General features: G+C 39.2%; 1 pseudogene; it reads right to left on the bottom strand.

The window, feature by feature from the left end:
- Positions 1-8,929: 8,929 nt before the first annotated feature.
- On the bottom strand, positions 8,930-10,268 carry LOC122490365 (annotated as a pseudogene).
- Between the last annotated feature and the right edge of the window lie 16,872 nt (positions 10,269-27,140).

Below are 27,140 nucleotides of genomic sequence, written 5' to 3'. Positions count from 1 at the left end.
ATAGCAGCAATATCAATAATAGCCAAATATATATACATATATATACAAATATACATATATACACACACACAATTATAATTTATAAATTACACACACACACAATGGAATATTACTCAGCCATCAAAAAAGAATGAAATTTTGTCATTTGCAACAATGTGAATGGAGCTAGAATATATTTTGCTAAGCAAAGTAAGTAAATCAGAGAAAGACACTATATGATTTCACTCATATGTGGAATTTATAAAACAAAACACAAACATATAGGAAGGGGTGAAGATAAGAGAGAGAAACGAGCCACAAAAGACTCTTAATAATAGAGCAACAAATTGAGGGAAGATGGAGGGAGGTGGGTGGGGGATGGGCTAGATGGTGATGGGTACTAAGGAGGGCACTTGTTGTGATGCACACTGAGTGTTGTATGTAAGTGATGAATCACTGAATTCCACTCCTGAAACCAATATTGCACTTTATGTTAACTAACTAAAATTTAAATTTTCAAAAATTGCATTGTTTGCTGCTTTATTATTAAATTGTAAGAGTCTTTCATATATTCTGTATTCAAGTCCTTTTTCAGGTATACATATTGTGAACACATTCTTCCAGCTTCTGGAGCACCTTTTTCACTACCTGAATAGTACCTTCTGATGAGAAAATTTTTAAATACTGATGAAGACCAATTTATTAATTAAACATTTTTGTGGTTTGTGCTGTTTGTGTCCTATTTAAAAACTCTTATCTCAAGATAGTTTCAGCTTTCAAGTTGACATTTGATATCCCTAGAATTGATTTTTTGTGTATGGTGTAAGATAAGGGTCAAGTTTTCTTTATCACATCAATGTCTAATTGCTCTAGTATCACTTATTAATAATACCATCCTTTCCCTTTGAAGAGCATGAATATCTTTTTAGTAAATAAAATGAACATATATACCTGGACTTATTTCCAGGCTGTTAAGTTCTGTAGATCTGTTTGACTATATTTATGCCAATATCATGCTGTCTTAATTACCAAAGCTTTAGGGTATGTTTAAAATCTGTTAGTGCCAGGAGGCATCTGGGTGGCTCAGCTGGCTAAGTGTCCGACTCTTGATCTCAGCTCAGGTCTTAATCTCATGGTCATGAGTTCAGGCCCCATGTAGGGCTCTGCGCTGGGCATGAAGCCTACTTAAAAAAAAAAAAAATCTGTTCGTATAGGTCTTCCAATGGGTTTCGTTTTTTTGTTTGTTTGTTTAGATTGCTTTTAGCTAGTCGAGGTCCTTTGCAATTTCAAATAAATTATTGGTTCAGATTAATGATTTCTATCACACACAAAAATTAAGCCTGCTGGGATTTTGATTGGAGTTGTGTTAAATCTATGGATCAATTTAGGGAGAATTCATATCTTAATATCACATCAATGGTGTATCTCTCCATTTATTTGGGTCTTCTTTAGTTTTTCTGAGCAATGTTTGATAGTTTTCACTATACAGATCTTGCATATTTTGTTAATTTTCTAATTAATTTCCCTAATGACTTCTCCTTTGGCCAGTAAACAATTTAGAAATGTGTTGCTCAATTTCCAAACATTAGGGAGATTTCTATATTTTTGTTACTGACATCTAGTTTAATACTATTGTGGTCACAAAATATATTCTGGGTGACTTTGGTCCTTTGAAATTTATCAAGACTTGCTTTATAACCCAGAATATGGTCTACTTCAGTGAATGATCTTTGTGCTTTTATTTGTTTTAATTTTTATTTTTTAATTAAGTAGGCTCCACACCCAACATGGGGCTCAAACTCACAACCCTGAGATCAAGAGTCGCATATGTACATTTAAATAGTATGTATTCTTTCTTCTTTTTCATAGTTGTTGGCTATAATAAACTATAAGTAATTTACAAATGTCTATTTAGGTCAGATTGTTCATATCTTATATATTGTTACTAAGTTTTGTTTGTCTTTTCTACCCCTTACAGAAAGAAATATTTTTAAATCTCCAATTCTAATTGTGGATTTATCTACTTATTTCTGTCAATTTCTGCTTTCTATTTGAAGGTATACTATCAGGCACATACACATTAAGGATTATTATATCTTCCTATTAAATTGACCCTTTTATCATTATTAAATGCCCCTCTTTATATCTGATAATACATTTTGCCTTAGAGTCTACTTTGATACTATATCCACAGCTATAATTTTTTTTTTGATTCATGGTTTCTTTCTCAAAAGAGAGGCCATGCCTTCTCCATCAGTTTATTTTTTTATATTTAATATAATTTATTGTCAAATTGGTTTCCATACAACACCCAGTGCTCATCCCAACAGGTACCCTCCTCAATGCCCATCACCCACTTTCCCCTCTCCCCCACCTCCCATCAACCCTCAGTTTGTTCTCAGTATTTAAGACTCTCTTGTGGTTTGCCTCCTTCCCTCTCTGTAAATTTTTTTTTCCCCTTCCCCTCCCCCTGGTCTTCTGTTAAGTTTCTCAGGATCCAAATATGAGTGAAAATATATGGTATCTTTCTTTGCCTGACTTATTTCACTTAGCATAATACCCTCCAGTTGCATCCACGTTGCTTCAAATGGCCAGATTTCATTCTTTCTCATTGCCAAGTAGTATTCCATTGTATATATAAACCACATCTTCTGTATCCATTCATCAGTTGATGGACATTTAGGCACTTTCCTTAATTTGGTTATTGTTGAAAGTGCTGCTGTAAACATTGGGGTACAAGAGCCCCTATCATACCTATAATTTTTATAAATGTAACCTTAATTTTTAAGCTTTCTTACGTTTAGTGTTTACATGGTCTACAGTATTTATGTTTTCATCATTTTACTTTCAACTGTTCTGTGTCTTAACATTTAAAGTTTGTGTCTTACAAAAATATTGTCGAATCTGGTTTTTTACTCAATCTAATCATATCTGCCTTATAGTTGGAATGGTTAGTCTTTTCATATTTAATGTAATTACTGATCTGATTTTAAGCCTACCTACCTTCTCAGTGTTTGTTTTTACTTGTTTCATATGTTCTTTTGTCTTTGCTCCTCCTTTGCTGGCTTCTTTTGGACTGTCAAAAATTTCCCTCCTATTTTGTCTATTCTATTATATTATCTTGTGATGTTTTGATGATTCAGGGAATAAATTAGTAATTCAAAAAGCTTGTGCCAAAATTCACAGTCACAGGACTTACCTTTAAACTTTTGCATTGTAGTTATCATTTTCGCCATGTGACACTGTTTGGTTTCCTATTACAAAGTATGTGTGGGTGGTACATAGGTATAGATATGTGTGTTTGTATGTGCATGTGAATGGGTATGTGTTGTGCATATGTGTGTTCAAACACGTATGTGTGTACCTGTGCCTGAGTTTATAGTGTGCCATGTGAATGTTGTCTTTAATTCTTAAGTAAATAAGTGATGAGTTTAAAAAGCATATTTCCTAATTCAATGATATCTCTTCATTAATTTCTGAGTAGAGTGAAGTAATCGGTAAATGCCAACATAATGGTCTATCAGGATAAAGGGTTCTGTCAAACCGTTTTAACTTGTTAGCCAGAATTTAATTCAAGCATTAGAAGAAAAAAGTTGTATGTTCATAAACAATCTCAAGGGGCAGATATGAATGATGTCCTAATATAATTCAGTATACATTTCCATAAAAACTTACGACAATAAAATTCATGAAAGCCTTAGAGGATGACGTCAGCCCCTTCTGACATAGGAGAAACATTTATTATTTTGTCTTCATGTTGACTCTTTTTTCCCAATAATTTCTTAAGGAAATTCCTTCCTCTCTCCCTCTCTGGTAATGTGATGAGACTTTGTTTTGGAAAGCTTCAGGGGAAGAGAGATTTTGGGAAAGGTTTGGGGCACTCTAGAGGAACTTACTTCCCTTGGCGATTGATCTGATCAACACTTGCTGCACACAGGTATGATGCAAGTCTGTGCATGTGTGGGGATTATGTTTAACCAAGTGTTTGTTCACTGAAATGGTGAAATGAAATTTGGGGGAGTTTTGAGAAATAATTTGTGCAATATAATTGTAACAAAGGTCTATTTGATGAGACTAAGGTCTTCCCTAGCAGCAGAAATTATATTAATTTCTTTTACTTTGATTTGACGCTGTGATATAGACAAAAAGATATATTCATTCGCTAGATTAATCCACAATTTTTAAATACTTATAATGCTAAGTATTCTGCCAGGTCCAGTGGGTAATCTGAAATGAAACAGTCCAAATTACTACTGCACAAAGACACAGTCAAGTAGGGGGAGCTATAGTATGAACACAAATAACCACAGGGTAAGGTAGGAAGTGACATGAACCTTAAGTTTGAACAAAGTGCTGAGGAAGTTCAGGCAGAAAAGATTATTTTCAACAGAGGCTAGGATAGATCAAAGAAGTCTTCATGAAGGAGGGGATATTTGAAATGGGCCCTAAAGGATCAGTAAAATTTTATAGGTACCATTAAATTTGATAGAATCTGATAGGGGCATCTGGGTGACTCAGTTGGTTAAACATCCGAATTCAGCTCAGGTCATGATCTCATAGTTTGTGGGTTGAAGCACCTTGTCGAGCTCTGGGCTGACAGCTCAGAGCCTGGAGACTGCTTCAGATTCTGTGTGTGTGTCTCTCTCTCTGCCCCTCCCTCACTTGTACTCTGTGTGTGTGTCTCTCTCTCTCTCTCAAAAATAAATAAACATTTTAAAAATAGAAAAGAATCTGATGACATTGAAGGTATTATTAGAGGTAGACACATGGCCAAAGGTGTAGTGATGGATTTAGGGAAAAAGGAACAATTCTGTTTTGTTGGTATATAAAGTACAAGTAAGAAAGTAGGAAAAGATAACTCAGAAAAAGATAAGATGGGCCATAACCAAGGGAGTATTAAATGCCAACCTATCATTATTACTAATTGAACAATCAACTTTTTATAATTTCCCTTACCATGTGTTAAAAATAGGAATAGCTGCTATGTAGACATATAGAAGAATGAAACATGGTCTATATGTGTATAGGAAATAAAACACAATTCCCCCAAATTTAAATTGTCCTATTCTTTTCAACTTTATAAATATTCTGGTTTTTTAAAATGCTTTGTAGTGGCACCTGGGTGGCTCAGTCTGTTGAGCATCAGACTCTTGATTTTGGCTCAGGGCATGATCCCAGGGTCATGGGATCGAGCCCGGCATTGGGCTCCACACTGAGCATGGAAACTGCTTTGGACTATCTCTCTGTCTCTCCCTATGCCCCTCTCCCCTGCTTGCATAGTGCACACGCTCTCTCTCTCTAAAAAAAAAAAAATGCTTCGTTTATATTTATATTCAGTTATATTTAATGTTGTATTATATTATCTTTACCTATCATTTACAATGGCGCTAATTCAAAAGCGGGTTCAAATAGCAAAGTAGTTTTCCATTGACCTGCCTATGGTCAGTAACCCCCGCCTATGGTACCTCTTACTGAGCTTCAGTCTGCCAAGATCACAGAGATTTCTGGTCTTTGTTTTCTTCTAAGTTTTAAGCATTCAGAACTTCATGAGCCAGCTATAGTAGCCCGTCTTTAACATTAAACATTGAGCACATCTATGGCCACTACTTAATAACTCGCCTGGTTTGGACTTTCTATTCTATACTCTCCCTAGTTCCAGTCTGTGGTAGGTGGAATTTGGTTCTCTAAATTCCTGACCCCTGGTATATGTACACTTTCTTCCAGTTATTCAATCAAACACTAATCTAGGTGTTGCTATAAAAAGAATTCTGCAGATGTAACTTAAGGTCCTAAATCAGCTGACCCTGAGATGGAAAGATTGTCTGAGTGGGTCTGACCTAATCATATCATCCTTTCAATCTGACTCTAGAGGTAAGACAGGAAGTCAGAGAGAGTTTAAACATGAGAAGAATTTAACAAGGGAGAAAATCTCTGTTGCTGGCTTTGAAAATACAGGGGGTCATGTGACATGGAATACAGGTGGCCTCTAGGAGCTGAGAGTAGCCCCTGGCTGGGAGCCTGCAAGGCAAAAGGGAACCTCTGTCCTACAATGGCAAGAAACTGAATTTTGCCAAAAACTTGAATGAGTTCAGAAGGGAATTCTTCCCCAGAGCCTCCAAACGTGAACTCAGTCTAGCCAATACTTTGACTTAGCCATTGAGATCCTGAGCAGACAACCCAGCCATGCTGTGTCTAGACTTCTGACCCACAGGACTGTGAGCTAATAAATGGGTGTTGTCTAATTTTTGACTTTTATTTTTTTAATATATATTTTATTGAAGTATAATTAGCATACAGTGGTATATTAGTTTCAGGTGTACAATATTCTATTCGGATATGTTTTTTAAATGTTTTTCTTCTAGAATTTTTAAAGGTTTTCTGTCCATATTTACATTTTTATTCACCTGAAATTTGTTTTGGGAAATGATATGAACTAGAGATGGAGGCACTTTTTTTCTCACTATGGAAAACTAGCTATTCCCACACTGTCCCCACTCATTTGCAATGTCTGCTCTGTTATATAATAAGCTTCCATATGGAAGTGGAACTATTTATAGGCCTTCCATCAATCTATTTGTTCTATCCCTGCCCTAGTGTGTTATTCTGTCTTATACCACGATGTCCTAATTACTATAGCTTCAGGATACAAGGTGCATGATATTTTGAAGAGTGAATCCCCCTGTTCTTCTTCAAACATTTTGGCAATTCCTGGCCCTTTGTTCATTCAAATGGACTTTAGGGTAATACTGGTTAACTTTCAGCAAAAAAGTTTTTTTTTTTTTTTAATCAAAAAAGGACTTTGGATTTGGGGAGAACAGATGTCTTTCTGTTATTGAGACTTCCCATCTGTGAGCATTTGTTTTTTTAATTAAAGTTTTCTATTTTTCTCTTATGAAAACCTTACACAGGGGCTCCTGGGCAGTTCAGTTGGTTAAGCCACCGACTCTTGATTTTGACTCAGATCATGATCTCACGGTCATGAGATCAAGCTCAGCATTGGGGTCCATGCTGAGCATGGGGCCTGTTTAAGACTCTCTCTTTCCCCACTCTCTCTATCTAAAAAAAAAAAAGAAAAAAATGCCTTACATCCTTGCAAAAGGTTTATTTCTATATACCATACATGTTTTCTTGCTATTATAAATGACATCTTTAAAATTACATTTTTGAACTATTTGTTGCTTTTTTGTGTGGGGGGGAATATAGTTGGTTTGTGTAGCAATTTACCTGTTGGTTCCTGTGGATATCTTTAGTGGAAAAGCATATAAGTTGAAAATAATAACAGTTTTGTGACTTTATTCCAATCCTTATATCCCTCTTAACTGTATAATATTACTACATATCATGTAGTGTATGGTATAGTATAGTATATGGGATATCAATGTATATGTACATTTGACCTTTGAGCAACATGGATTTGAACTGCACAGATCCACATATGTGCAAATTTTTTCTGATAAATACACTGCAATACTGTAAACATATTTTCTTTCTTATGGTTTTCTTAATATTTTTTCCTCTAGCTTTATTGTAGGAATACAGTATATAATATGTATAGCATACAAAATACATGTTTATTGACTTTTTAGGTTACCAGTAATGCTTCTAGTCAACAGTAGATTATTAGTGCTTAAATATCCAGGGAGTCAAAAGTTATACACAGATTTTTGACTACATGGGGGTCAGCACCCCTAAGCTCCATATGGTTCAAAGGTCACTGCATATACTATATGGTATAGTATACCTATAGCTTTTACTGTATTACTGTAGCTATATTATATAATCATATACCAATTATATAATTAGATATACTAATTATATAACATAATTATATAATATAGCTACGGTAATACCCCAAGACTCTTGCTAACAGATACAACAGGAAGAAAAGATGTCTAACCTATAAAGATCTCTCTGTGATTATTTTTTAGTGATAAGCTCAGGAGCTGATTTAAATAGCCATATTCAATAGTTCACTACTAGAATTAGGCCTGTAAATACATACCAGTATTTTCCCAAAATAAAATTGAATATACTGTTTGTCAGGCAGGATCTATTAGCTTAGGCTCTGCACTGTAAGTCAGTTCTCCAGAAATAGTAATAATTTTGTATTGATCCAACGAACTTTACTGTTAAGTGTTCCTCAGAACCAAAGACATGGTGTTAAATAGTAAGTATAAAAGGATAGTGCATTAGTCTGCTTCCATAACAAAATACCACAGACTGGGCGGTTTAAGCAAATTGCCACAGACTTGGTGGCTGAAAAAATAGACATTTATTTTCCCACAGTTCTAGAGGCTGAAGTCCCAGATCGAGGTCCACGGGGTCAGTTTCTGGTGAGGGCCCTCTTCCCAGCTTGTGGACGGCCACCTTCTTTCTGTGTCCTCACAGTGTGGATAGTAAGCAAGCTCTCTGGTATCTCTGCCCATAAGGATACTAATCCTTTCAGATCAGGGCCCCAACGTTAAGACCTCATTTGACTTTTAATTATTTCCTTACTCAAAATTCAGTCATGTGGAGTTTAGGCCTTGAACAAATTTTAGAGGGATACAAACATTCAGTATAACAGATAACTATTTCAATACCCCCACTTAACTTATTTTTCAGGTTAACTGGTCCTCTCCATCCTCTTTGTAAAAGGTGTACATTCTTATGGCCTGACAACTCGTGGCCTACTAGTATGCCCCACACTGCTATTTCCACATGTTGAATGGTCAGCTTCTTTTTTTTTTTTTTTTTTTTTTTTTTTTTGAGGAGGAGCTCATTTTATTGGGGGGAGAGCACTGCACGTGGCCAACACATGAAGGAAGCCTGGCGGGCACCCTACACACCGCGCTCAAAAAGGGACATGGGAAGTTTTGCTAAGAAAGAGCAACTGGAACATGGGTTCTTCTGGGCGGCTTCCCAGCCTCATCCCTCCGAGGAGTCAGGATGCTCCCGACCGTTTCTTTGAAGGCAGATGTGGTCACTACAAGTAGAGGCCCTCAAGGGTGCCTTCTTGTTTTTTATAAAGAACATTTTCTTTGGATTTTTTAAAGTCTTCATTTGTTACTTTCATTCTGTGTTCTCTCAAGGCCATCAGACCAGCTTCTGTACAGGTCGCCTTGATATTGGCCCCAGAGAGGTCATCTTTAGCCAAGTCGTCCAGGGTCACATCATCAGCCAGCATCATCCTGCTTGTGTGGATCTGAAAGATGCACTTCTTAGTCTTTTCATCAGCCTGGGGGGGACTCATTTTTCCTGTCAATGTGCCCTGGTCTGATAAGTGCTAGATCCAAAGTTTCTATTTGGTTTATGGCCATGATAACTTTCTGGTCACCCCTTGAATCAAATCCATCCAACTGGTTCAACAGTTCCAACATTGTTCGTTGAATTTCTCTTTCACCACTGGAATTTGAATCATATCTTTTTGTTCCAATGGCATCAATTTCATCAATAAACACGATGAATGGCCCATGTTCTTCTGCAACTCGAAACAACTCCCAAACGAGTTTGGGCCTATCACCTAGGTACTTCTGAATAAGTTCAGAGCCAACCACTCTTGGGAAAGTGGCTGAGGTTTGGTTTGCTACCGCTTTGGCTAATAAGGTTTTACCTGTGCCAGTTGGTCCATAGAGAATGACCCCTTTTGGGGGCTTTATACCCATCTCTTCATAATATTCAGGATGAGTGAGAGGAAGCTCCACAGATTCCTTAATTTCCTGGATTTGGTTGTCCAACCCCCCAATATCAGCTTGGGTTTCCTGGGGGCCTTTTCTACTTTCATCACCATGACCAAGGGATCCGTGTCACCCATGAGCACCCCTATTATGGCATGTACCTTGTGGTTGAGCAGGACTGAACAGCCTGGCTCCAGCAGGTCCTTGTCTACAAAGGAAAGAATGCTGATGTAGTGTTCTGAGCCCACAGATGTGGACACGATGGTATGATTGTCATCAATGATCTCTTCCAATATTCCTACCAACATTGGGGTCCCCCTCAAATCATCCACCTTTGATTTTTCCTCCTCTTGCTTTTCTTCTAAAGGCTTCATTTGTTCCTTATTTCTAATGAATTCTTCCTCCATGAGAAGATAGTCTTTAATTCTAACTTGAGTAATTTTAAGTGGCACCGAGTGCGAGGTGTCACCAGTGGCAGCTTGCTGGCAGCATCAGTCCCTTTGGTTGGTACTCTGTTTGGTACAGGAGGTTTTTACTTCTTTCTCTTGTCCTTGTCATCCTTCTTGACACCTCCAGGGCCATGACCACTACTCTGACTTTGACCCATCTTGCTTTGGCCGCTCAAACTGCCCCTACCGGAAATCAATGGTCAGCTTCTTAAGAGTAGTTCTGTTGATTCCCAAACTCATTCATACCTGTTGAACTTGTTATTGTAATTATAGAATTTGATTTGCAAGTGAATAAATATGCATGTGTAAAGAAAAAGTTATCACTTCTGTGAAAACAAAATTATGAATTCCAGGAAAGATTCAGTAGTTTTAAAAATTGTCGTGAAAGTACTTGACAAGACAATGATAAAGGATTAGAAAACAATAAAAATCCAGGATTTGCACCAAATTGTCTCAGAAGTGGCTTTAGTTCTCCTTCCACTTTCAAGAAGCTGAAATTGGATATTGTGACAAATGCATTATACACGTTTATGTAAACATGTGGTCATGGAATCCCTCACATCAGCAGATGCAAAGCATAGATTTCAGTAAGGGCTAACAGATCGTGTGCATTTACACATTTTATGATAAAATACAATGGTAAGGCATATTTTTATTATTTTGAACTGTCTTTAGCCACCAACCACTTTTCCTAATCACTCCAATAAAACTTCTCTTATACTGCTGAGCAGGGCTATATTGGGGCACAATTAGTACACCGTTGACTGACTTAGAATCTAAGCCACAGACAAAAGCCCAGCCTTCAGCACTGTCTGTCTTGTTTGCTTATCTCAGTAGCCAGCCACCAACATGTATAAATAGAGGAGGCATGTATAAGCACTATCAGAATGCTATTCTTTTCACCCATGCCATTGATTTCTAAAGCCAGAGGCAATGAGGTGAATGCCCTGGCAGATACCACTCCACAGAACCCCGGGACAAATAATCCTAGGGAAAAATAATCTCCTCCAGGATACTGCCTTTTCCTTTAGCTGTAGTGATTGAAAGGACCTTAATTTTTTAATCTTTGCACCGGTAGTGCGTCAAGGACAGCACAATTGTAAAAACCAACAGCCCTTCAGAGGTACATCCTACCTTTCATCCAACAAGTTCCTTTTTTTTTTCTACAGATACTTTCCTTTGTCCTCACAGCCCTGCAATGGAGAAAATAGAAGCTAATTAATGATTTCATCTTCAAAAGAGACCTCACCCTCAATAGAACTCAATTGTTTACTTAGATTCTCTTATGAGTCTATCGGTTCCAGTCTTACTTAACTTCCTCCACCAGCCCCACAGAGTCAGAAAATTCTCGGCGTGGTCAGGTTCACCAAGCCCTGCTTATGACCCTCCACATGTTTGCTGCCTGTCCTCTCTCTTCAGAGACGATGTTAAACAGCTGTTGGAGAATTGCATTTCAGCCACCATCCCCTACTTCCATGCCATCCCAGCAGGACTCCCTGTTAATCCAAACAGGACAGAGGTTGTGAGAGTGGGGAGAGCCACTTCAGCTCAAATCTGACAGGGCAATGATTGCCTTGAACTGCTGGCTGGTAAAATATTTAGCTGACCGTGTTTCCAGAGTTTTTTGTGTTATCAGCATCACAATGACAAATACATTAAGTTGACTAAAAGGGCTCTTTGAATTCTCACCAGAATGGGCAAGTTGTATGTAATAGGGAATGATATGAATTTATGTTCATTAAGATTAATCTCTGTGACTGGCTCCATTGGATGGTCTAAGTAAAAATGACACGGACTTGCAGCAGGCATAATTAGAGGGAGGGGAAGACAGCACTGAGAACTTTCTAAACCAGTGTTTATGACAGCGGTAGAACAAAAGATTCTTGGAGCTGGGAGAAACACTGGCATCCATTTAGTCCAAGTGCTTATTTTACAGATTAAGAAATAGCCAACATGTTTCTCATCAGGAACACCATTGTCATTTGGGTGGGACAGTTCTTTGCTCTGAGGGACCATCCCACACATTGCAGGATGTTTAGGATCCCTGGCACCTGCCCACTAAATGTCAGTAGTCTCTACAGTCATTATGACAATCAAGTGCCTCCCACCACAGACTTCCCAATGTGCCTGAGGGGGTTGTGCCTCTCCCTGATGAAAAACCTCTGAGCCAAATTGCTCATAAACAACCAGGAAACGTGTGCTAATGCAAATGATTCACTGATAACACTTCTTAAGATTTAATGTGTAGGAGAATCAACGAGAAATCTTGTTAAAAAGGCAGACCCTGATTCAATAGACTCTGTATTTTTAACCACGTCATAGGTGATGCCAAGACTATCAGTTCAGGGGCACCTGGGTGGCTCAGCCCCTTAAGCGTCCAACTTTGGCTCAGGTCATGATCTCGTGGTTCATGGGTTTGAGCCCCACGTTGGGCTCTGTGCTGACAGCTAGCTCATAGCCTGGAGCCTGTCTTCGGATTCTGTGTCTCCCTGTCCCTCCCATGCTTTCTCTCTCTCCCTCTCTCTCTCTCTCTCTCTCTCTCTCTCTCTCTCTCTCTCAAAAATAAATAAACCATTTTAAAAATTAAAAAAAAAAGGCTGTTAGTTCACATAGCCCACTTTTAGTAACAAGGAACCAGGGATCTAATTAAGAGGATGCCTAAACTGTCTTGGTGTCCTTACTAGTTCATTTCACACCGGGAGTTGTGGCTAAGGAATGCCACAAAAGTGTACCTGCTCTTGGTATTGGCTTTTCAGATCTGCTCTGGCTTTGCCTTGAGGACTCTGCTTTAATTTGTTCCTTCTCCTGGGTGACCTCATGGTAGATGGTCTTTGCCACTCTGCACAGCACCCTTCAGACTATCTTTTTGTTTCCAGAGCCCAACTTTATGTGAGAGCCTCTCTTTGAGTCTCAGCTGCTGCTCCAGGAAGCCCAAATGAGACCAAAAGCAAGGTCCCTGCTTGCTATGTGAGCTGGCAGAGGTGGACGGGGCCTGGGAGAGCCTGAGCTGTTACTTATCTTGGTGACAGAGCCAGCCAGGGCCAGTATTTCCTAACTCTCTGCTCAGAGATCCTCCCCAGTGGCCTATGATCTTGTTTCCCTTGTATTCCTACCATTAAGCAAAACTATGTGTCACTCAGTACACCTGTTTAACTTACCAAGAAAATGCCACCCACTCTGCTTCAGTAAGAAGGTTTCTTATGGGTCAGCTTCCTGGTTGAAGCTCAATGTGGAGAAACATTCTTGCATCATGTAACATATGGCATACTGAAAAATAAGTTCCTGCAGGCACTGTTGTCATTTTTTTCCCCATTCCTGCCACTTGGAAATAGTTGGATCCATTTCCTGCAGTGATAAAGCAATAAGATATAAAGGAACTTAATTGTTATGTATAGAAAATCAGTTCCATATTTTTCACTCCCTTTTCTGGTTCCCTCCATGCCTTTTCAGCCAAAGAAAAAAACTAGAAGGCCATCCATGTGGGTGAGTAGGCACTTTATCAGGAGCAAGGAACTCTGTAACTCCAGAATGTCTGTGTGAGCCTGGGTTCCCCTGAAAGCAGATTAAGGTTTGTGTGGGTTTGTTTGAGAATGGAGATTCCATGGAGCCAGCAGGGCAGCAGGGAGAGTCAGACAATGTGAGGGGAAGCAAAACAAGGATACTTTGTCAAGTTGGCCACTGCTACCTGTGCTGGATGCTGCCTGGGCCATCTGAGAAGGCCTATGAGAACTCTCATCTAGAGGATGAAGGGAAGAAACATTTATCCATCACCTTCCACACCCCATTTGTCGAGGTTGGCCCACAGATGTTGACGCCCCTGAATTTCCAGGTTGTGCAGGTATGAGTGCCCAGGGAGTTCCTGAAGGACCTCACTAAATCAGAACCAGACAAAATGTGTGAGGAGGTGCTGGGACAAGAGGTGGGGTTGAGTGAAATTTTCATTGATTTCTAAGAGGCAATAATCCTTGAGATGATGGAAAACATTTAGGACACCTGTGGGAGTCCCAGGAATTGGAGACATCCCAGTTGAAATGTCTTCGGCTTTCCTAACACAAGCTTTTATCTTATGAGGGCTGTACTTTCTCAAAGTCATACTTCCAACCTGCATGCTGCAAACCTGATTTGTCACAGGAAGGGTCCAAATGAGGAGTCTTACAATTTTGCTCTTAGAGAATTACAGAGTCAGTGTAGACTACCTCCCAAGTGTTTCTCATACTCAACTTTGGGTACAGGAAGACTCGCCATAAAAATGGCTTTTTCAGACTGGATATGCGCACGCAAAAAATCAGAAGAAAACATAGGAGAAAAGCTTCATGACATTCAATTTGGCAATGATATCTTGGTATGACACCACACAGGCAGCCAAAGTAAAGATAGAAGAAAATATTTGTAAATCGTATATCTGATAAGGGCTTGATATCCAGAATCTCCTGCAACTCAACAACAAAAACACCAACAACTCAATTTAAAAATGGGCATAGGGCTTTCATAGATGATTCTCAAAAGATATACAAATGGACCATAAGCATATGCAAAGATGCTGATTGCAAATCCTTAAAAACATGCAAATCAAAACTTCAATGAAACACCACCTCACACCCGTCAAAATGACTGTGGTATTAGTTTGCTAGGGCTGCCATAACAAAATGCCACGACCTGGGTGGCTTAAACAGCAGAAACTTCTTTTCTCAGGTTCTGGCGGCTAGAATTCCCAAGGTATCGGGAGCTTTCTTCTAAGGCCTCTCTCCTTGGCATGCAGGGAGCAGCCTTTTCACCGTGTCCTCACACAGCCTTTCCTCTGTGTGTACACATCCCTGGTTTCTCTCTAAATAGCCTAATCTCTTCTCTCTTTTTTTAATTTTTTAATGTTTATCGATTTTTGACACAGAGAGAGGCAGCATAAGCAGGGCAGATGCAGAGAGAGAGAGAGAGAGAGAGAGAGAGAGAGAGAGACAGAATCCAAAGCAGGCTCCAGGATCTGGGTTGTCAGCACAGAGCTCAACATGGGACTTGAACCCACGAACCATAAGATCATGACCTGAGCTGAAGTCAGACACTCAACCAACTGAGCCACCCAGGTGTCCCCCTAATCTCTTCTTATAAGGACACAAGTCAGATTGGATTAGGGCTAACCCTAATAGCCTCACTTTAATATAATTACCCCTTAAATGCCCCATCTATAAATATGGTCATGTTGGAACCTTAACATATGAATTTGAGGAGGACATGATTCAGTCCACAACAGGTGCTATTGGAAAAACAGAAGATAACAAGTGTTGGTGAGGATGTGGAAAAACTGGAACACTTGTATACAGTTGATGAAAATATAAAATGACACAGCTTCTATGGGAGGCAGTGTGGCAATCTGCAAAAATTTTAGAATAGAATTACTTTATGATCAGGGCACCTGGGTGGCTCAGTTGGTTGGGCGTCCAACTTCGGTTCAGGTCATGATCTCACGTTTCATGAGTTCAAGCCCCGAGTAGGGCTCTGTGCTGACAACTCAGAGCCTGGAGCGTGCTTTGGATTTTGTATCTCCCTCTATCTCTGCCCCTCCCCTGCTTGCACTCTGTCTCTTTCTCTCTCAAAAGTAAAGATTTTTTAAAAATTAAAAAAAGAAAAAGAATTACTTTATGATCTAACAACTCCACTTCTGGGTATATACCCAAAAGAATTGAAAGCAGGATCATAAAGAGACATTTGTCCACACATGTTCATAGCAGCATTATTCACAGTAGCCAAAAGGTAAAAGCAACCCAGGTGTCATCGAGGGATGAATGAATAAAGAAAATGTGATATATACATACAATGGAATATTATTCAGTCTTGAAAAATATTGTTCAGAAAGAAATTCTGACACATGTTACAACACGGATGAACCTTGAGGACATTATGCTGGTCACAAAAAGACAGATACTGTATGATTCCACTTAAGTGAGGCAGTCGAATTCACAGAGACAGAAAGTAAAGTGTAATTACGGGGGCAGGTTGAGGGGGCAGGTTGAGGGGGCAAAGACTGAGGAGTGGTGTTTAATGAGTGTAGAGTTTCAGTTCTCCACGTTGAAAGAGTTCTGGAGATTGGTCGTACAACAATGTGAATGTGAATGCACTTAACACCATTGAACTGTACACTGGTTAAGATGGTAAATCTTATGCATACTTTACTACAATTAAAAATAAAACAAAAAATAGCCATGGAAGTGATAGAGAAGGAAAGCCATCAGAAAATGGGTGAGTGGGCACACGGCTGGCTCAGTCGGTAGTTATGCAACTCCTGATCTCGGGGTTGTAAGTGCGAGTCCTACATTGAGTGTAGAGATTACTTAAAAATTAAAAAAAAAAGATCTTCAGAAGAAGAAAGTGGGTGAGTAGCTAAATGAATGGATGAATGAGAATGAGCAAGTGGAAAATGATAAATCCTTACAAAACCGTTTCATTACTAAATGGAGATGTTTTAAACTACTAAATTTGCTGATACAAACATAGGTATTTCCTTTGTGGTTACCCAGAAATCTGCTGCAAGGCAGGAATGGACTCTAAATCTTGACCTCTTCCCCAGGTTTTGCTCAGTAGGCCATGCAGCATAATGCCTAGAATTAGACAATGAACTTGACGAGCAGTGACATAGAAGGATCCGTAGGGGCTCGGGGCTTCTTTAGCTATTGCTGCCCATTTACAGGATTCTCTTTGGGAACTATTGGCACAGGATTCTAAAGAGCTTTGTCCCACTGTACTTCAATCAGTAATGAGAACAGCATATAGATGTCAACTCAAAAGCTATTCAATCTGGAGATAGTTACACTGGTGGTAGCTGTTAATGCACTAAGTCATACCTCTAATGCTAGAATTATGTTTCCTAACAAGCGATCATCTTTGACATTCACCAGAAACCAAAGTCATGCTTGCATAAGGCCATGAGGAAGTAGGAAATACAAAACCATTGCAAAATTGTTTTGCATTCAGAATAGACTGATTTTTCATTTGGATTTGGCTGATATTCATACCATCTGCCATTTGCCCATACCATGTTATGAACACACTATAATCTTCTCCAAGACATTAAGAGAGTATGGAATTCACTTTAATCGCATATACTAACTTTTATATTAATTTAATTAATTGAATTTTATAAATATGATCAGCAAGGGTTTTTCTTAATGATAAAGTTATTTTATAATGATCACAATAAACATTAGCATTTATGAAGAGTCTAAAGAGATGACCAAGCTCAGAATGAAGGAAGAGAAATTTATTTAAATGACAAAAACTTGGGTTCCTACTACACTCTTATAGTTGATCTATGTTTTTTGTTTGTTTGTTTGTTTGTTTTTTAACATTTATTTATTTTTGAGAGACAGAGAGAGAGCACAAACAGGGGAGAAGCAGAGAGAGAGGGAGTCATGGAATCCGAAACAGGTTCCATGCTCTGAGCTGTCAGCACAGAGCCTGATGTGGGGCTCAAAACCCACGAACAACGAGATCATGACCTGAGCCAAAGTTGGACACTTAACCAACTGAGCCACCCAGGAGCCCCAGTGTTTTAAAGCAGTTATTCCCATTATTTTAAATATTCTTTAGCCATTTAGTGTCAAGAAAGATTAATCTCATTTAACAGAATAAAATGTTCATATAAAATGCAGAGGCACTTGGGTGACTCGGTTGAGTGTCTGACTCTTGATTTCAGCTCAGGTTATGATCCCAGGGTTGTGGGATTGAGTGCTGTGTTGGGCTCTGTGCCGGGTGGGGAGCCTGCCTGAGATTCTCTCTCCGTCTCTGCCCCTCTCCCTCACCCACATTCTCTCTCTCTCCCTCTCTCAAAAAAAAAAATTTTTTTTAAGATTAAAAATAAATAAAATGCTGAACCCAGTTTTATCACCAGTCTTTTTATTTATTTATTTATTTATTTATTTATTTATTTATGATCACTGGTTTTTAAGAGACACAAATAAATAGGATTGAGGATGTACAAATAACAGTAACTATAATGGAAGTGTCTAGAATAATTTTATGTGATAAATGATTAATGAACCTAAGAACACTAACACAGAAAAAATCTGAGAGACAAGATATCCATTTTAAAATATTTTAAGAGTTGCTGGATGAAAGATAAGTTATATTTCCATATATATATGACCACTGGATAAAAAGAGTGGTGTATTACATATATTAATACCTTAGTTGATATAAAGCTAAAAGTTCCCATGGCCAGTAGGATTTTTAAGTCGCATACTAACATCTACAAAATGTAATTTTATGTTTTCAAAGTCTATCATATTTTTTTTAATGTTTTATTCATTTTTGAGAGAGAGAGAGCATGAGCAGAGGAGGGGCAGAGAGAGAGGTGGGGACTGAGAATCAAAAGCAGGCTCTGCCTTGACAGGCTGACAGGCTGTTAGCAGAGCCCAGTGTGGGGCTCAGACCCGTGAACCATGATCATGACCTGAGCTGAAGTCCAATGCTCAACTAACGGAGCTACCCTGGCACCCCAAGTCTATCAGATTTTATCTCAAGTCTCCAATTGCAAGGGAAAAAGTCATTTTAGGGTAAACCAGGTCAGTTCAAGATTCCCCAGAAGGGGGGCACTTTTCCCTCACAGGCACACCAAGCCATGCAGCCCGGCACAGGGCTTAGATAGGGAGTCACACACTGGCCATGCAAAACTGCAAACCATATATGATAGCTGCTGGTGGAGCAGGGAAGCCAGGTGGGCAGAGTCTGGGGACACTTAGCCACACAGTCTTCTTCTCTCAGTCCCCCTCTTGCTTCTCTCAGTTCAGGGGATCGTTATGTATTCAGAGGATGGGAGGAGGCAGGGTAGGGAGGAATTGGGTTGCTTATTCATCCAGATCCTTCTTGAAGAATTTGACATTTGGGAGTGTTGTTTTATTTGAAGTCCCTTCTTTTATTTGAGACAATGGAAGCTTTAGACGGCATTGTAAGTGGCCAAAATGGGTAAGAGTCATGGGGTGAGAGGGATGAGAGGAGAATTCTTCACATGTGGCCACAGCGTTTTATGTTACTACCATTTACAAATGCTCAGTATTGCCAAACGTTGGGCACTTCACATTTAATCCTTATGGTAGATAAGTAGTTAAACATTTTAACTGCATGTTATAGATGATGAAAGTTAGGCTTGCAAGATTTACATCTCCAATAGCACTGTTTTAAAGAATAAAAACTGAGATCTGAAACTATAATTGAGCCAAAGTGAGTTGAGTTAATATTTTTTGTTCAACTATGTGCCAGTCACTGTTGTATATACCAGGAAAGACATCAGCTTTAAACCACTACAGCACTGCCTTAGAACACACTGCATTAGAGAATTGAAAATTCTTGCTCACCAGAGGCCTTTAGGCTAGACTAGAAGACCATGTTGCCAAGATAGTTTCTATTGCACAGTTATCTGTAGCAGTCATTTCAAATAAATAGAATGTTAAGGCTTGAAGAAAATAATCATTTAATCCAACCACCCCCGTGAATTAAAAAGCATAGTTTTACTTTCTAATTCCACAAAATGCTTATTAAACTTTGGGTGCCAGTAACATTTATGGAGCTGCAGTCATGCTGAGACTACAGCAGAAATTTGGTGTGGTCATACGGAGGCTGAGCTCAAAGCCAATGAGAAAGATACCTTTCCCAACGCACATCTCCAATATCTGAACAGTACTGACTGAATTCTAGAGGTGTTTGATCCGCTGCAGGACAATGTACAATCTCATTAAAAAGAAGAATTTATTGGAACATATGAGCAATGGGGATTAGGCATAAGCAAACCGTGGCCCAACTGCCTACTGGTTTTGACAGGTCCAGCCTGACACTCTTTGGGGATGTGCCATGAAAGGCTTGCTGCAATCACACAGTCCTTATGGATGGCACCATGAGCCATGGCTTAGATGGTCCATGGGAGCAATTCTGTGTGGAACTCTTCTGCTCCACCCTCCTATTTCCAGAAGTGAGCGACAGCTAACAGTCACTACATTTACTACCATTGATGCATAATAACACAGGAATGCACCAGGAGATCATTACGGACACTTCTGCTCTCTGCCTTTATACCAGTCAGTGCACTGTTTTGATTATTAGCACATAGAACACTGTTGACTTGAAAACTTGGTATATGCTTTGAGCATTACAACATCATAAAACATAATGGCAAAGTCTCTCTCCCTTCCCTTATGGTATTTCTAAATGTGCCTGTGGGTACATTTGACATATAGCACATTTGCAAGACGTAACAACTACCATTCAATGTAACAAATAACATAGACAACTATATTTGCTTCATCTGCCCATTTGGCTAAAATGTTGCCACTTTGATTTCTGCTTTGTGCTCTTCAGATCCTAAAGTGATGTGTTAAATAGATGACTCCTAAAGGTACATCTTGAGCTTGAACCCTTTGCTGAATTCTAGATTCATATATGCAGTGGCTAATTGACACTTCCTTTTTTTTTTAAATTTTTCTTAAGTTTTATTTATTTATTTTGAGAGAGACAGAGACAGCATGAGCAGGGGAGGGGCATAGAGAGAGGGAGAGAAAGAGAATCCTAAGCAGGCTCTTCACCGTCAGCGCAGAAACTGACATAGGGCTTGAACTCACAAAACCATGAGATCATGACCTGAGCCAAAACTGAGAGTTGGCCACTCAACTGACTGAGCCACCCAGACCTCCTAACATGTCCTTTTAAAGTTAACTCTTGGGAGGGGCACCTGGGTGGCTCAGTCAGCTAAGCCCCTGACTTCAGCTCAGGTCATGATCTCATCACTCTGTGAGTTTGAGCCCCGCATCAGGCTCTCTGCTGACATTGCAGAAACTGCTTGGATTCCTGTCTCCTGCTCTCTCTGCTCCTCCCCTGCTTGTGCTTTCTCTCTCCCTCAAAAATAAATAAAAACATCAAAAAAAACCATTTTTTAATAAAAAAAAAAAGTTACTCTTGGGCCCCTGAGTGGCTCAGTCAGTTAAGCATCCAACTTTGGCTCAGGTCATGATCTCACAGTCAGGTCTGAGAGTCCCAGCCCCATGTCAGGCTCTGTGCCCACAGCTCGGTGTCTGGAGTCTGCTTTGGATTCTGTGTCTCCCTCTCTCTCTGCCTTTCCCCTGTTCATGCTCTGTCTCCTTCAAAAATAAATCAATATTAAAAAAATTTTTTAAATAAATAGTTAACTCTTATCCACTTCCCCAAATCTATTTTCCCCAATATTTCCACCAAGTGATAAATCTAAGTGTCCTCCTTGATTTCTCCTTTCCCTACATCTAATCTATTCATAAATAATTTCCCCTTTCAAATATATCCTTAATCTGTTTGTGTCTTTTTGCTCTCTGCTGCTACCACTACACCAGCCTAGTACAAGCTACCATCACATAGTCTCCAGATTTTTCTAACATCTTCAGAATTGTTCTCCTCCTTCCACTCTTGCCCCTTACCATTCTTATTTTCACAACCAAAAGTACAAAGATGATAGATGGATAGATATAATGTTCTCACTACCCTCTCACACTGGCCCACTCTCCCACTTAAAATCCTTCATGAGTTTCCATTTATACTTAGAATAAAATCCAAACTCCTTACCACTGCCTCTGAGGTCCTGTGTAACCTGGCTTTCCTTCTCCAGCCACATTTCAGACCACTCCCCACTCATTCATCATGCTCCACCTACTCCTTTCTGTTCTGTAAACTCGCCCAAACTATTTTCACAAGGCATTTGTACATGTGGCCTCTGTCCAGAATGCTCTTTCTCCACATCTTTGTATGACCTCAGGACCACTCAGGTCTCAATTTAAGTGCCTGTTCAGAGAAGTTCCCTGACCTCCATATCTAAAGCATATCTCCCTCAGCCCATCATGCTCTATCACATTACCCTATTTGGAATATCTTATACCAATTTTCTATAAAATGTTTCAACTAAAATTATCTTTTTTTTTCTTATTTATTATCTGTCTCCCACTATTAAAATATGGAATCTCTGGGGTGCCTGGGTGGTTCCGTCGGTTAAGTGTCAGACTTCAGCTCAGGTCATGATCTCACAGTCCGTGAGTTCAAGCCCTCATAGGGCTCTGTGCTGACAGCTCAGAGCCTGGAACCTGCTTTGGATTCTGGTCTCCCTCTCTCTCAGTCCTTCTCCCACTCACTCTGTCTCTCTCTCTCTCAAAAATAAATATTAAAAACATAAATAAATCTAAAAAATATGAAATCCTTAAAGGTTTGTCTTATTCACCACTGTATCCTCAGTGCCTGGAACAGAGCCTAGTACATGGTAGACACACAATGAATATTTGTTGAATGATTTGGCTTTTCCTTAGGGCACAAAGCATATTTCAAAGTAAGATACCTAGGTGGGTACAGAGTCTATTTGTTTACTTATGATAAGAGATGCAACCCAAAGATTCAGAGGTCTCCTAGTTTGCTTTTCTAATAAACTCCTTTCTCAACCTTATTAATGTGAATTAAATTTCTGCCTCTTAGACATTAGTGATAATAGACATCGCAAGTTCATTGAATGTAACCTCTGCTTTTCACAAAAGGCATGACTGTGGACTATTAGGTATTTTTAAAATAGTGAAAAATTAACACCTTTCATTTTATTCTTTGAGAACACTGGTGTCATGGGAGGAACTTTATATCCTTACAGTCACTGACAAAGACTCCTTGACTAAACTTTAGTCAGACTCCTCTACGTCTTGTTCCTAACTAGGCCTCAATTTTTCCCTCTAGAGAATTTGTAACTTTCAGTACAAATGACTTCATCTATCTCCCACACTAAGACTTGGACAAACACATAGTTTTATCAGTTCAAATCTGTGTTCCTAGGATGAGGACCCCAACTCCCTCAAAATACTATGCCTGAGAAAACTCAACATTGCCTAAAGAATGTATTGTTTGTTCCAGATGAAATCTGACTTTAGGCCCCTGACCTCCCTTTTCTTGGAGCATTTACTTTAGAAAGCATACAATTGTAAATCCTTTCTCTTTTTTGAGACTGTATATTCTATAATCCAAGAATGCCTTTCTTGAGGAGGTGGGAGCATCCTTTTGAAATGTAATCATCAAGAAGGATAGGGCCCTGTCTCCTAGTCTCTGTGGGAGAATAGGAGCCTAACTTTGACCCCTGTTAGCAGATAAAGATGGTATCAACACATTGGCCAACCCCCCACACCATCTTGACACACACACACACACACACACACACACACACACAGTGTCCTTCAGTACTTTTCTTTTAACACACCCAGAGCTTAAAAAGCCTATACTGCTCTCTCTCCCATGCTGCCGTAGCTTGAGTAAAATCTGTCTTGCCACTTTTAACAAGAGTCCAGTGAACAGTTTCTTTTTAACATCATGAGCTAGCCAGTTATTATGTGTGGCATATTTGGCTCTATTTTCATATGGATAAATTGTTATAGATAGTGTACTACATTCAGCCAGCATTTTCAATTTAAGATGATGATATTCTTTAGAAAGACTTCTTTTTTTTCCTAAGTTTTTATTTTAATTTCAGTTAGTTAAAATACAGTGTAACATTAGTTTCAGGCATACAATATAGTGATTCAACACTTCCATACATCACCCAGTGCTTATCACGACAGGTGCACTCCTTAATCCCCATCACCTTTTTAACTCACCTTCCCTCTGGTAACCATCAGTTTGTTCTCTATAGTTAAGAGTCTGTTTCATGCTCTCTCTATATACATAGATAGATCTATAACTATCTATATCTATATATGTAGATAGAGATAGAGAGATCTCTCTATATATAGAGATCTATCTATCTATCCCTTTCACTTGTCTATTTTGTTTCTTAAATTCCAATATGAGTGAAATCACACAGTATTTGTCTTTCTCTGACTAACTTATTTAGCTTAGCATTATACTTTCTAGCTCCATCCATGTTGTTGCAAATGGCAAGATTTCATTCTCTTGTATGGATGAGTAATATTCCATTGTATATATATGCCATTTCCCATTTCTTTATCCATTCATCAATCAATGGACACTTGGGCTGCTTCCATATCTTGACTATTGTGAATAATGCTGCTGTAAACATAGGGGTTCATGTATCCCTTTGAATTAGTGTTCTTATATTTTTTGGGTAAATACCCAGTAGTGCAACTGTGGGATCTTAAGGTAGTTCTATTTTTAACTTTTTGAGGAAACTCCATACTGTTTTCCAGAGTGGCTGCTCTAGTTTGCATTCCTAGCAACAGTTCTCCACACCCTCACCAACACCTGTTGTTTCTTGTATGCTTGATTTTAGCCATTCTGACAGGTGTGAGGTGATATCTCATTGTAGTTTTGATTTGTATTTCCACGAGGATGAGTGATGTTGAGCATCTTTCTTACTTATCTGTTGGCCATCTGTATGTCTTCTTTGGAGAAATGTCTATTCATGTCTTCTGTCCATTTTTAATTGGGTTATTTGGTTTTGGGATGTTGCATTTTGTAAGTTCTTTATGTATTTTGCCTACTGACCCTTTACTAAATATGTCATTTGCAAATATCTTCTCTCATTCCATAGACTGTCTTTTAGTTTTTTTGATTGTTTCCTTCATTGTGCAGAAGGTTTTTGTTTTGAAATAGTACCAAGAGTTCATTTTTTCTTTTGTTTCCTTTGCCTCAAGAGACCTATCTAGAATGAAGTTACTATGGTTGATGTCAAAGAACTTACCGCCCGTGTTCTCTTCTAGGCTCAGAAATGCTTCTTAACCCTGTCTTCACTGTGATGGGAAATGGGTTCAGGGAAAGTCCTAGGGACAGATCTCTATCGAAAAAGAAAAGAAAATGGTAGAGCTATGCCCTGAAGTAATACCCAGACACCTACATCTCCAAGCCTTTCTTTATTATCTGAATTCAAGCCACCCTGAATTCCTTTTATTATCTCATTTGGGTCTCACAGTCTTGAATGACTGTGGGGACTACAAGTCCAGCAGACAATTGGATATTGGGCCTGGAGTGCAGAGGAGGGATCTGAGCTTGGGAAACATAGAGTTGAAGTAATCAACTTTCAGGTGTATGTTGAGTAGATAAGATTACCCACCAAGAATGGGTTAACTGAGAAGAAAGTGAAGGAAAAAACCTCCTAGGAAACACCAATGTGTTCAGGAAAGGTGGAAGACTAATTACCCAACTTTTTACATATCATGCCACATACAGAAAATAGCATTTATATGGCACATTGCAGGCAAATTGTAAGAGATTTAAGGGTGCCTATATGGGCTTGGTGAAATTTTTTATTACTTTCTATATTCATTTCCTAGAACTGCCCTAAAAAGTACCACAGACTGGGTGGCTTGAAACAACAGAAATGTATTATCTCAGTTCTGGAGGGTTTAAGTCCAAAATCAAGATACTAGCAGAGCTGTGTTCTTTTTGAAATCTGTAAGGGAAGTCCTTCCTTTTCCTTGCTTCTTGTGGTTTGTCAACAATCTTTAGATTTCCTTGGCTTGAAATGTCTGCCTTTGTTATTATATGGCATTCTTCCTGTGAGTCTCTCTGTCTTCACGTGACCATCTTCTTGCAAGGACATCAGTCATATTGGATCAGGGGGTCCACCCTACTCCAGTATGACCTCATCTTAATTAATTATATCTGCAATGACTCAATTTCCCAATAAGATCACAATTTGAGGCACTGGTGGTTAGGACTTCAACATATCTTTGTTTGGGGGGAACACAATTCAATCCATAATAATTTCTTATTATTCCACAACTATTACAAGAAAATGAGATAAAAAGTATGGGTGTTAATATTGAACTTATATAATATTTAAGCTGACTTTTTAATGCCAGATTTTATGTTTGTAATGAAATGGATAAACTTTCTAGTTATGTATAATCTTTTCAGATTACTTTTCTCTTGCAAATTGCTTTTAACGAAGCCACAGACAGCAGAATATGCAACATGACTCAGAACACAGCGTGGAAGGGCCTAGATAAGAAAATAATTTTCCAGACACCTTGGGGAAAGAGGTGATCTGTATTTCTTTATAAACACTTATTTTATTTTATTTTATTTTATTTTATTTTATTTTATTTTATTTTATTTTATTTTATTTTATTTAATATATGAAATTTATTGTCAAATTGGTTTCATACAACACCCAGTACTCATCCCAAAAGATGCCCTCTTCAATACCCATCACCCACCCTCCCCTCCCTCCCACCCCCCATCAACCCTCAGTTTGTTCTCAGTTTTTAAGAGTCTCTTATGCTTTGGCTCTCTCCCACTTATAAACACTATTTTAAAGATGCAACGCCTCACAACACTCTCCAGGAGCAAGAACCCAAGAGAAAGTGCTGGGGATCCTCATCCAATGGGACACCAGAGGCAGCCTCTAGGGAGGGGTAGGGAGTCTCTCCACAGCCAGCAGCCGCTGCAGTAGTCCTGGTCTCTGCCAGGAATGTCAGGCAGTGACAAGCAGTGAGGGGACGCAGGGAACTGCAACAACATTTTGCAGCTCTTTTAGCATCGTCATTACAAATATTCGGTAGGATCCAGTTGGTGGCACTGCCACTGGGGCCAGAGAGGCAGAGGGAGCCTTCTCCTCCCTGGGGCAGAGAGTGCTCCTCTCTGAAGAGGGAAAGGAGGGAGGCAGTAAGGAGTGAGGGAACGCAGGGCTCTCATAGTCTTGGTGACCTCAGCTGGGCCACAGCTGGGCATCACGAGCAGGTTAAACACAGCCACTTTCAGGAGGAAGATGCAGAGCCCTGTTGCTGACAGGTTTTGGAATTTAGATTCATATCTGTTTTAGATATTTTTCAAGCTTATTTATTTATTTTTGAAGGAGAGAGAGCTCATGCACACAAGCAGGGAAGGGACAGAGAGAAGTAGAGACAGAATCCAAAGCAGGCTCCGCATTATCAGTGCAGAGCCCGATTTGGGGCTCCAGCCCACAAACCATGAGACCATGACCTAAGTCAAGATCAAGAGTCAGTCACTTAACTCACTGCACCACTCATGCATCCTGGAGACTCATATCTGCTTTAAAGCTTTTCTCTACCCACTTAACATCACAGGGAATTTCTGATCCAGAGTAGAAGGTCTGGTTAAAAGTGCTTTTGCA

The sequence above is a fragment of the Prionailurus bengalensis genome, chromosome B2 (assembly GCF_016509475.1).
Source record: "Prionailurus bengalensis isolate Pbe53 chromosome B2, Fcat_Pben_1.1_paternal_pri, whole genome shotgun sequence".
NCBI lineage: Eukaryota > Metazoa > Chordata > Mammalia > Carnivora > Felidae > Prionailurus > Prionailurus bengalensis.
This window is presented reverse-complemented; position numbering and strand designations above follow the sequence as displayed.